Genomic DNA, 12,597 nt, shown 5'->3' on the forward strand with positions numbered 1-12,597 from the left:
CCTGGGGATCGTCACTGGATGTGTGGTCACCGTGACTTTTCTCGGCGTCGACGCCGGTGTCGAGGCCGGCGTCGAGTCGACAGACCCGTGTGTCGAAGGTCCCTTCGACAACGGCGTCGAAGACATCGACCTCGACGGAACCTTCGTTGACGGCGTCGACGGAACCTTCGAGGAAGGTTTGGAGGTCATAGTCCTACTCGAGGGTTCGAGACGCGCTCGAGAGGTTTCTTTCGCCGGGTACTGCGACTTGCGGAGTTTTTGACCTTCGGGTCTTTCGACCAGAGCATCGCTCTCGGCAGTCTTCGAGGGGGTCGAGGCCGCTTTCTCGAAGACGCTCATCATATTTTTTCTGAATTCCTCCCATTCAGCCCGGGAACTATGTTTCGTGGGGCAAGGGATTCTTTTTGGCGAAACAGAGGAAGAGGAAGACGGAGAAGGGGATCTTCGACGTCTCCTCTTCGAGTGCTTCGATCTCGAGGAGTGAAGAGACCCACTCCGAGACCTGGAGCGCGAATGGTGACGAGGAGACGAATGTCTCGACTTCGTCGACGAAGAAGAAGCTTTAAAAGTCTTACCTTTCTCCAGCTTCCCCCTACGCTCCTTCAGGGCCTTAGCTGTCATGGACATACAGTCCTCGCACTCCGAACAATGGTGTTCGGCTCCCAAGCACCACAGACAATTTGTGAGGATCGGTCAACGACATCTTTTTCCCACAATCTCGACATTTTTTGAAGCCGGATCGAGGAGTTGTCGGTTCCGATGAGGAAGCCATCGAGTACGGATCGAATAACTCGAGGTAAATAGGATTATCTGACTAAGAACTGAGCAACGGTATTCCGAGGCACCGAGTAGCGCGGAAAAACGGAACTGAGCAACGGACGCTGCGCGCGGCCTTTATAGGCAGGATGACGTCGAGCGTCGATACGGCGGCTGTCGAAGGACATCGACTCGAGGGACGTCGACTCGAGGGACGTCGACGCGCAGCGCCCTCTGGAGAAAAAATTTTCCGAGGCCAGCAGAGCTGGAAGGAGATATCTAAAATGAGGAATACGTCGGAGGACACAATCCCTTCGAATGTCATGATTGGCTGCATTATTCAACGCTTTGTTGTTGTGGATTTGTACCTGCAGCATCTTGCACTTGCCTGGTCCTCGTATTACTTGCAATTCTATCAATGATCTTCCCACAGAAGGCTAAAATCAGTGGCTTCTCAGCCACACCGCTTTGCTTTCCAAATAGCGGTCAAATCTCTCCAGCTTTTGCAAGACCCATCACGAAGCTTGTGTAGTGCCTCAAATGTCCCTTACCCTTTCAGCAACATGGTCTCTAGGACACACTGCAGATTTCCCTCTACACCTTCAAACCTCTGAACCCCTTCAACAATCTGAGCTCTCTAGTACATTCTTCCAACTGGGATCAGCCCCAAAGTAATTAACAGCCTCTCCCTTCCCACAGCCCCTGCTCTCCTCCAGACTTCAGCAGCCACTGCCTATGTCAACCCTTCAAGCGCTCTCTAAGCTTGTCACCACGCTGCCCTTCACAGGAATCTCCTTCGAACCCCCCCTGCCCTGCTATTGGTTGGGCGTCCTATAACCTGTTCTCACTGCCATCATTCTTTCACTAGTACTTGGTTCCTTACTTCCTAGCATGCTGACTGCCCAGACCTCTAAGTTTTACAGGAAAAGCAATAACAGCTCAGACCTTCATTGTGGATTTCAATTCCATTTCTCTCTGAAGCCAATTGATCAAAGGTGTCATCTTGGTTTCCCTCGTTTACCAAAATGTAAAGAGCTGTGTTTTTGCATCCACTGGTGCTTGCATGCAACAAATATACCCTTAACATTGTGATATAGCACTTGGTGGAGAATACATTTTCCACACAAAATGCGATGCATTCAATGCAAGTAAGTCACCAGAAAATAACTGGGTAGACTTAATAACCCAATGTTGGAGAGACAGAGCTGGCATTTGCTAGTCACTGCAAACTAGGACACCCCTTATCTGCCACTCTGTGCAAACAGCAACCCTTGGCTGTATTGCAAATAGGGACACCCTTTGTCAACTACATCACAGAGAAAGTGCAAATGTTCATTTTAGCCACTACTAGGTAAAAATTAGCCTACTACTAACCACTACCCAGTTCAAGCAGCAACACCCATGCATGCCATTGTCTGCATGAAGCATAGACGTACCATGGCGCTGCCACCAAATGCACCTAGTCAAATGAATGTATACACAGGGAAACTACAACGCTACTACTGAATTTCACCTTGCCGGCCACCACCTAAAGGCAGGGAAGTCTCCATTCTCTGCCACTATCTTGTGCAAGTGGCAGACTCCCAGGCAGGTAGTAGGTGGTACAAAGGATACGTTCAGCTTAAGACACCATCAGACAAACATAATTACCATAGCATGCTACATCTTGGTGCAAACGGGACACGTCTCCCAGCTCTTATTCACTGCAATAGCTAAAAACGCTCATCAGTTGCCAGAGGCTGCACTGCCTCTTGATACCATTTTGTACCACCGGTCACAGTGCTCCCAGCTGGCTTCTCTGCTATAGGTGTTAATTTCCAGCTGCCAACTGTACAAAACGTAACTGCAACAGGTGACCAGCATGTTTTTTGATTCCAGCTGCTCTTAATCAAAAAATATGTCACCGTTTCCTGCCATCCTATTGGCTGTAAATCCCTGCAGTAGGGGGAAACTGACATCTAGTTTAACCAATCACATTAATTCTAAACACAACCAGTACAAGCATACTGACCTTTCCTGTAATGCAGCACAATCAAAGGATGGTAGCTGGAGGCGCTGTCATAAGACCATTATTGTGCAACACCAGAGTGCTGAAAGCTAGCTGAACCTCGAGAGACAGGTAATCTGAACGCTCTGGAGGTGCGGCCTGGTTGTACAATGATGGAGTGTTGTACCACTGCATATTTCTGTCGAGTTTCTAAAACTACGTAACTGGATCAAAATGAAAATTAAATAGACATTTTACAGAACTTTGGTTTCATAATTACATTAATTTCTGGCCCCTTTTGCGAGCGCATTCATTTGATTTGGAGGAGTGTATTGCCCATTTCCAAAAGGAGGCGGGCGCCGATGCGTAATCGGAAAGAAACAAGCTGAATCGGTTAGTAATAGGTCGAAGAGAAAAATAAAGGTCTTTAATCACTTCGGGTCGATTTCACGGAGATCGGCAGGTAACCTGTTCCATGCTTGTGGGCTGGTCATAGAAAAATATCTGTCACCAGATACATTTAGACAGGGGGACCACCAAAGCATTACCCCTCATAGAACGAAGGGGGTGTTTTGGAATTTTTGATGAAAGTTAGCGGGGGCAAGATCATGAAGACATTTGAAAACCAAACATAGGGTCTTAAAAAAGAACCCTCTACTGCACTGGTAACCAATGAAGACTTCTACGAAAATGAGAGATAGATGAATCGCTAGGCAGAGAAAAGAGAAGCCTTACAGCTGCATTCAGTGCGACCTGAAGGCGCTATATTAAGGAGCGCATTGCAGTAATCCAACATTAACCAATGCCCCAACTAAAGCTGGTCGGTCTCTGAAATAAGAGGCAAAAGGGGCTTCAAATGTTTAAAGGGGGAAATACACAGATTTAAAAGTTTCACTGACTAGCAAATTGCATCAAATACAGCCCCCGTTTTTCACTTAAAACGTAGATGTGACATCAAGGAGCGCTGAGCAGGAAACATGACTGCTTATTAGCCATTTGTTTCTTGAATCAGAGTACCATAATTTCGGTTTTGGAAGGGTTTAGTTGAAGCTTATTCTCCAGCATCGAATTTTCTCTTGCATGCACAGTCTAGCACTTAATCTACTGCTTCCAAAGGCTGTATTAGTACATAAATGTGGGTGTCATCAGCATAAGAGTGGTAGCGCAGGTCAAACTTGGAATAAATATCCAGCAACAGATGAATGTAAATGTTAATAGGGAGGAGGGAGGGGCGCTGTTGCGAAGCTCGTAAGATGGCCGCTGCCTGAAAGTGCTCCGATGGATGCGCAGACATCCGGCCATGTTACCTGGTTTTAAACGTGGCCACCAGATGAACGAATTTTAGAGGGTTGCGTCGGAACATCTCCTGTACACGAGGATACTGACCCGAACCATGAGCGCGCCGTGGCTCTAGTGAAATTGATGACTGGGCCGCGAGGCTGTGGCGCGCTGGATGGCTCATCCCCACCTCGGGAGGCAGTGCCGATGGTGCGGCGCCTGCGGGGGAGTAGTTGAGCATCGGGCTAGATTTGGTGGTGACTGACCCCTGTGGCTCGGTGGATTATGCTGGGGAGTGGAGCGCAAGTTGAGCCCGGGATGCGCATCATACCTGTGGGGTCTTCGGATCCTGGCTCCCACCATCTCTCCCTTCTACACTGGAGGGCCTCGTGTTGCTTTGGAGCGTCCCGCGGCCCGCTGGGCTGTCTGCCGCGGTATGGAGCAGCCGCTGCGGTGATTGCAGGTGACCCCATTGTGCAGGAGCTCCGAGCGTGACTCAGTGGGGCGGCCCGTGAGGGGCTGAGGTGCGGCCCCGGATCTTCGGAGCGCTTCGTGGCGGATTCTTGCATGGTGAGTGGGGGGGGGGGCGGGGACCGGAGGACACTGCCATTTCCCCACCTCCCCCACGGACTCAGCCCTGCTGCGTGTTCCGCTCCTTGTTGCAGGCGGGAGGGGGGCCCATAGCTGAGCCGGCGAGCCCGGTTTGAGCCCCTCCTTATCACTGGCCGGGCCTGTGGGGGCTGCCCCCCTTCTCGGTCATGAACTCACCAGTGCAACTTAACTGGGTAATCGCCCCCACACGGACCTCATCCCCAGAACTGTGGTCACAGCAAACTGCCTGGGCGGCCCTGACCTTTACGCCAGCACTGGGGGTGGGGCGATCCTGTGGATGTGGTCAGGGTGGTTGACCCCGGCATTACCAACCAGCAAGTCTAGTGACACTCGGGGTGCTGGCTCTGCGGGAAGCGAGGTCAATAGGCGGCAGACCAGCTCAACCTCATAACTGACGGGGACTTGCCCCCCCCCCCACCATCTCGGGGAACTCTCAGTCATGAAGGGGGTATGGCTTCCACTAAACCTTTGGTACCCCCTCTGTGGTAATATATGCAATCCTCTGTCCTGGGCTCAACGCCGATATTGAGACCTACGTTTGAGGTGGCTTTTGTATGGACTGTAGTATTTGACCTGCTTCCGATGTGACATCACGCTCCTCTGGCCCTCCCTGCTGGAGAGTTTTTCCCACCTGGCCCCACACAAACTCAGAGCCTTAGCTCCACGGTGAGTGGGGTAATGGGTAACCAGAAAAAGCAATCAAAGCTAGATCAATTCGCCAGAATGGATCGCGACATAACACTTCCAGAATCCGAACCAGGTCCTTCCAAGTTGGATATCACAACGCTTAATCAGACACTTAGCGCTGAAGAGCAGTACAGATAACCTGGGTGCCAAAATTTATGCCTGAACGTGTAAAGTTGATGTAGCCGTGGTTCAGATTGATAAATTATGTGGCAGAATGTCGGAGGCGGAGCACCGGATCGGCGACGGGGAGGACAAAAATCACAGTTCTTCAGCGAGAGGTTGCATCACTACAGCAAACGATGAAGAAGGTGGTGGTGAAAAATGATGTCCTTGAAGGGAGGTCAAGAAGAAACAATACAAGGATCACTGGAGTGCGGAATCTACATTAATTGAAAACATGGAACAGTTTGTGGAGAAGTTACTCAGGGACGTCCTAGATGATCCTCCCTTGTCGCCTTTGTTCATGGTGGAACAAGCTCATTGGCGGCTAAGCCGCCCCCTGGGTCTCCTGAGAGAGCCATAATTGCCGGCATTTTTAACTACCGGGACCGCAACGTCCTCCTTTGGGCGGCGTGGGAGCAGAAAACTCTGCGATGGGGCTCGGCAATGATCAGGCTGTTTCCAAACCAGAGAAAGCCCTTCCAGGCAGCCAAGAATGTTCTAAAGATTTGTTATTCTACGATGTACCCTGCGAAGCTCAGAGTGCTGTATGAAGGGAAAACTTTTTTTTACGTCTCCCGAGGCGGCTGAACGATTTGCCTCTGAACTTCCAGATCTAGGCACCTCTCCCTGGGGAGTATCCAGTGTTAGCCGGGGAGGGGGTGGGTCGGGCTCTTCATAGAGACCTACTTTGAGGTCCTTACTGAGCTTCATCTAGTGACTGGTGGCGAATATTACCTTACCCAGGGGTCTCGGAAGCTCAATCCTGGTTCACATACGTGGGTATGCGCCTCCATCACCAGGATGCACGTCGGCCGCCGGCTCCCCCGGTGCCCAGCGGCAAAGTGATTTTGATTAGGGATGTTAGCTGTGTTTGGGGTGAGGGGGTTGTAAGTCTATGGCCGTCAGGTTGGTGTTTCCGGCGTGGGAGGGGATGGAGAGGGGGGGTTAATGGTTCCTCAAGTTGTTTTGCAGGTTTACATGGGGGGGAAATGGGAGGGTACCCACTTACAGAAGTTTAGAACACCCGGCTAGCACCGCATTTCTTATGTGTCGACCACTTCACCAAGCCTCTATTCCGCTGAAGGCCTCTCGTGCAATCATTGTCCGGGTCCTGGCCATAACTCGACGCCCCCTAAGGGGAACAGAACTTTTGCTTAGTAGGGATATCACGTTGCTTACCTGGAATATTCGAAGGTTCACCAACGGGAAAAAGTCCCGCCTCATTTCAAACTATACCAGGAATCACAATGTAAGCGTCCTTTTTCTCCAGGAAATCCATTTGGGGAAGGAACAACTCCTCAGTTTGGCCGGGTGAGGAATTCACAGGTATGGCTCATCATTTACCACTCGCTCCCGGGGAGTTGCGATATATATTCATCTGTCATTGGAATTTAAACGACATAACTTCGTGGCAGATAAAGAGGGGCGATTTATTCTGGTAGCAGGAGAAATTGCGGGGTGGTCTGTTCTTTTCTTAAACATCTATGCCCCCAACTATGACTGCCCTGAATTCTTCCAGACATACTCTGAGTATCTTTACACTTTCCCTGGGTATGAGGTGGTATGGGCAGGGGTCTTCAATATAGCTTTGTCACTGTCGCTTGACAGGTCCTCCTCCATACAAACTATACATTCCCGGGCAGCCAAGAAATGGCACTCTATTGCAGAAGACTTCGCCCTGGTTGATATATGGCGTTCCTTTCACCCGGACAGTCGTGAATACACGTTCCATTCAGCTGTCCATGGGAGTTCCGCTAGGATTGATTACATCCAAAAGTCCACAGAACTAGCTAGGGTTGCCATTAAGGCTCTGATATTGCCCCAAACGCTTTCTGACCACTTACCAGTCTTGGTACAATTCACAGGCCCCGCTGCCCCTCCTAAGCACCGTCGCTGGAGATTGAGCTCGAGCGCTGGAGAATGTGGAATTCTGGGAGGATATCTACCAAGCTATCTCTGAATTTTCCTTAATACATGAGGACTCAGTTCCAGATCCAAGAGTGGTCTGGGAAACGTTTAAAGTATACATTCAGGGTTGGTGCATCTCCCAGGAGGGGGGGTTCTAAGGAGTAGTCGCAGAGCCTTGGCATCTAAAGAGAAAGTCTTAAAGGATATGGAGACTCGCCTGACAGCTCAGGATGCCTCTAATGTTCCAGAAAGCCTGGAAGCTAAGACATGAGATCTGTATGCTAATGGGTAGGGAGGATAGGTTCATAGGCGACCCTGTCATGGTTGCAAAATATGGGGAGGGAGATCTGCCAAGAAGGACCCTGGCATGCGCTATTAGGCAAGAAAAGCATTTGGAACCTATACTGGAATTGGAAACATCGGCAGGAGAGTACACCAGAGACACTGATGTAATAACACATTCCATCAATATTACGAGAATCTCTATGCAGCCCAGAGTATGGACACGATGAGTTGCATTGGGGTGGTTCGATCCAGACGAAGGAGCGCAGTTAAATACTCCTCCTACAGACAAGGATTTGCTTAAGGCCATCCGCTCCCTCCCTAATGGCAAGGGCCCGGGAATAGATGGCATTACTGCTGAACTATCTAAAGCCTTTCCAATCTTACTTATACCTCACTTGCGTAGGATGTTCGAGGCGGCTAGTACAGCGGGCGTGCTCCCCGAGTCTACTAGAACTGCCCTTGTGACAGTCTTGCTTAAACCTGGTAAAGACCCGAGGCTGTGTGCATCGTATAGACCCCTGTCGTTGGTGAACACCGACAATAAAATTATCGCTAAAATTCTGGCTGATAGGCTTTTGCCCCATATGCCAGCCCTGGTCCTTCCTGACCAGGCAGGCTTCATGCCTGGTTCTACACAAAACAACCTGCAGAGACCGTTCACCATGATGCATAATGTGAATCCAGAGGTCCCAATTGCGGTGGCCGCTTTGGATGCCGAGAAGGCCGTCGATTCGGTTGAGTAGCCTTTTCTGTTTGAAGTCCTCCATCGTGCTGGCCTGGGTACCTTGTATTTACACTGGGTGCGGATGTTGTATACGGCCCCTCGGGCCCTAGTGTATACCACTGGTAGGCAATCCTGCCCTATCTGTCCTGGGGCACCAGACAGGGCTGCCCATTCTCCCCGATCCTGTTTGCCCCGGCGATAGAGCCAGTGGTGTGCACGCTTAGGGAGTACCATGCCCAGAGGGGGGGTGACACTTGGTAAGCACAAGTCCGTCTCATTATATGCTGATGACATTTTGGTATACGTCAAGCACCCGTAAAATAACCTGAACCCAGTGGTGGAAGAGATCACGAAATTCGGAAACCTATCAGGTTTACATATTAGTCAAAATCGGAGGTACTCCCCCTTACCGCTGGAGTCTCCCCTCATGACATTGGTGAATCTCGCTTGGTGCCCGCAAGGCATGCGTTACCTGGGCATTCGGGTGGCCACATCTTCCGTTAGGCTGCACGAGGATAACTACTTGGCGGCATTACAATACTTGGAACATAAGGTGGACACCTGGGTGCGGCTTCCAATCTCTCAGGCAGCCTGCATATCATTATCTAAGATGGTGATAATACCTAAATTGTTGTAGGTCTTTAATAACGTTCCAATATGGCCCCCGCTTACTTTCTGGAACTGCCTGAGGAGCATGATGAATAGCCTGATATGGGCTGGGAAGCAGGTGCGCGTCTCAGACACGTTATGTCGCCCGAGCTCCCAGGGGGGATGGACGTTCCTGAGCTCTTTGTATTATTTAGTGGCCCAAGCTAATTATGCGGTCTGGTGGTGGTCCCCCTCGGAGGACCTTCCCCACACGAGCTTGGAGAGAGCGATCACCAACCCAGACGACCTCAGGGGGCTTTTGTGGGCTACACAAGGCCGTCACGCAAGGTCCGAAGTGCAGCCATTGGAAGTTACACTAAGGGCTTGGGACTGTCTTGCAAAGTGGTTGGGACATCCACCCGGAGTTTACCTCTTACTCACGAGCCGATCTTTATACAGCACTTCACCAAGATGCAGGTACATACACTGGGTGATATCGCTCCAGAGGGTAAGTTCATCTCATGGGAAGATCTCAAACTTAAAGGGGAATGGAATCCTCTTACACAGCTTCTTTATTTACATCTGCGGGAGGCGATGAGGACTAAATGGCCAGATTTCCCACATGCTCCCCCCCACTTCCCCACTGTTGGAATACATCGCCAACCCAACCCCTACCAAAAAGTTAATTTCGATTTTATATGGAATGGGCCGTACACTTTAGCCCCCAGATCGAGATCGAAGTAGGGCCCGGTGGGAGGGATGCATGGGGTACACACTGACAAATGAGCAATGGAACCATGCTTATGCACAGACTAAATCTATATCTAATAATAGGTCCCGCCCGATCCATTTCAATTTTTTGCACCAACTGTACTATTCGCCCCTCAGTCTCCATAAGTTATATCTACTTAAATCCCCGAATTGCAGGAGGTGCAGGCAGACATTGGCAGATTTCTTTCATGTCGCCTGGCTGTGTCCGCAGGTGCATCCTATGTGGGAGGGTATCGCGGATGCAGTGTCTGAGATGGTAGACAAGCCCGTGCCAGCTTCTCCTGAAATTTGGCTGCTAGCAATGGTCGAATCAGAATCCCGAATTGAGAAGAGGCTGATCTGCATGGCGTCTGTGGTGGCCAGGTCTCTGGTGGCACGTTCCTGGGGGGCAGTCAGGGCTCCCACACCAACATTGGTTCAATCTTATGCAGAGTTGTGAACGCAGGGAGACGCTGTATAATTTAACGATTCCCTTGGCTAGCAGACCCAAGGACTACTGAGTACCCTTTCGGAGCTACACTTCCAGAGACAAGGAGCTGGCGAATGGGGCAGAGGCGCAAGATACATTTGACACTCCAGGTGGCGTGCCAGCCAGGTCTGCAATACTTTGAACCTCAGCGCTGGTAGCCAGTGGCAAGGTCACGGGGCAGGTCACTACAGGGGGGGGGGCCTTAATTCTTGATGTATGGGGATGGACGATGGAACTGTGCTCATTAAACCGAGCCTGATGGACGCCGAGCAGAATCCATCAAGATGAGTGTGGTGAATGTAAGCGGGTGGGGGTTTATTTGGGTCTCTAGTTGTCCATTTATTTTGTAATGTCGTTTCTTGAACAAACTAATAAAAACACAGATAAAAAAAAAAAGAAAAAATAGGAATAAGGAAGACCCCCAGGGCACACCACACTTGACTGGTACAGAGTCAAAGCAGTGAGGGCCCATTTTAACTTGTGTACGGTACAACGGAAATGAAAGAAACCATCACGGGGATTCCCTAGACACGTGCGCTACTGTGGTCAACCTCGCAATAAGAAGTTTAGGAGGCCACCCTAGTTTAGTGGGGCAGGGAAAACTTCTGGGCAAGCCAGAACAATTATGGCAGGCGGTCAAGACTAAGGGCCTCATTACGACCCAGGCGCTAAGTGGTTAACGGCGCCGTAAAAGGCTGCAGCGCCGTTAACCACTTAGCGCCTTACTACGAGGTCCCTTTGCGGGACCCGACCTGAACAGCTGGTCTAGACCAGCCGTTAAAGTAGGGACCCGCAAAGGGACTCTCGAGGTAAGTACGGTACCACAATTTGCGGTACCGTACTTACCGCCTTCCCCAGTTCCATTGAGCCCTATGGGGCAAAAATGGGAATGGGGAAGGGCCAATGTTCAATGGGGAATTACCGCCCTGCCAACCTTGGAAAGGGGGTGGTAATTCCCCATTGAACATTGGCGGACTCGTTACGATACCCGCACCAACCATGGTGCTAATAGCGCCATGGTTTAGCGCCAGTATCGTAATGAGGGCCTAAGTCTCACGAGGAGTGAGAGTAATCCGAAGCCCACAATGAGCACACATTAAAACTCCACAGAATACGCTTAGACAAGTGTATATACAAAATGCATATGCATTCATTATAGGCCTTAATAATTAAACACAAATAAACCACAGTAATATAAAACAGTTACCACACATGCCTTTCACCATTTAACATATATAGTTACGTTTCGCCTAATGCGGTAAAGGGGAAAACGCATCCACAACCTGCCACAGAAGGGTAGGTTAACACAAATAAAGCATTAGGCAGTTCTTCAGAATCAATCCCCAACTTAAGCAGTGCAGTCCTACGAAGTGGGGAGTCTTATGCTCAAAAGTACGGTGTGCGTTGAAAACATGAAGTTGTGCATAATGCAGAGGGCCCAGGACCAAAAGCTGGCGATTCCTTAAGTCTCGAGTGTAAACTAGGGACAGTGGCGCTCCTATGCAATAACCTGGGTTCGAGCTGGTCAGTTCGCTGGATGGCCCAGGAGCACTTCTGATGACCTCATCGGAGGTGCTGAGAGCAGTGGTTCCCACTACGCCAAACGGTCGAATCGCCCTTGCAGGCCTCAGGGCGCCAAACCTAGCACGTCTCTGGCGGATTCACGGGTCTGCTTTAGCGTTTCAGGTTACTTGGCCCCTTCTGTAGTTCGGTGTGAACTTCAGGTGATCGACCTGGAATGGATAGATTGCCCTTCTCTTATCCAAGATTTGTTTCGTGCTCAAATCTTGGATAACCAAAGATCTGCTCTCTTGCATGCACGCCAGGCGTGGGCCAATCAAAGCCCATGGTAGTTCGTCATTCAGGCATACCAGACATACTGGCACCAGTAGTGTGGATTGGTGCCAGACAGACCCCAATCCTCTTCCTGGGCACTAGCACACATGACATGCAGGAGCCCACAAAAGCTTGTTTTCGCAGGAGGCTGCATGTCCAAATAAGGAATTCCCGGGTCTGCTCGACCTGTGGGAAGGCAAAATGGATAAAGGACAGAACAAAAGACTTTGTGACACAGCCATTTTTTGGCACCTACCACAGTCTGGAGTCAAACATGGTAAACACAATATGGTTAATTGAAAAGAAATAAAAATATGATAAAAGTAAACTGCTGCCACTAGTTAATCCTAGGCACACTTGTACAATCACCAAAAAATCCTTAGAGGGCATCTAAGGCCATACAACAAAATGACCCCTATGCACGGTACTATATGGTACTTGGCACATAGATAAAAAGTTACCAAGAAATGGCAACATAGTCAAAGACTAAGGGAAACAATTTCCCAGTACTGAAAGTCTGAAGGACGTGTCGAT

General features: G+C 50.0%; 1 protein-coding gene across 3 annotated transcripts in view; it reads right to left on the minus strand.

Moving 5' to 3' along the window:
• The window catches only part of LOC138480808 (ligand of Numb protein X 2-like), a 1,017,991-nt gene that overhangs the window by 800,676 nt on the left and 204,718 nt on the right, over positions 1–12,597 (minus strand). The window contains exon 1 of one of the 3 annotated variants that reach the window (XM_069612554.1): positions 4,353–4,568. The exons of the other annotated variants lie outside the window; for them this stretch is intronic. The gene's annotated coding sequence lies outside the window, so the exon portion shown is untranslated. Of the gene's footprint in view, positions 1–4,352; positions 4,569–12,597 lie in introns of those variants that run through there. 3 annotated transcript variants of the gene reach the window in all.

This window comes from Ambystoma mexicanum, chromosome 5p (assembly GCF_040938575.1).
Source record: "Ambystoma mexicanum isolate Mex_15411 chromosome 5p, UKY_AmexF1_1, whole genome shotgun sequence".
NCBI classification, from domain to species: domain Eukaryota; kingdom Metazoa; phylum Chordata; class Amphibia; order Caudata; family Ambystomatidae; genus Ambystoma; species Ambystoma mexicanum.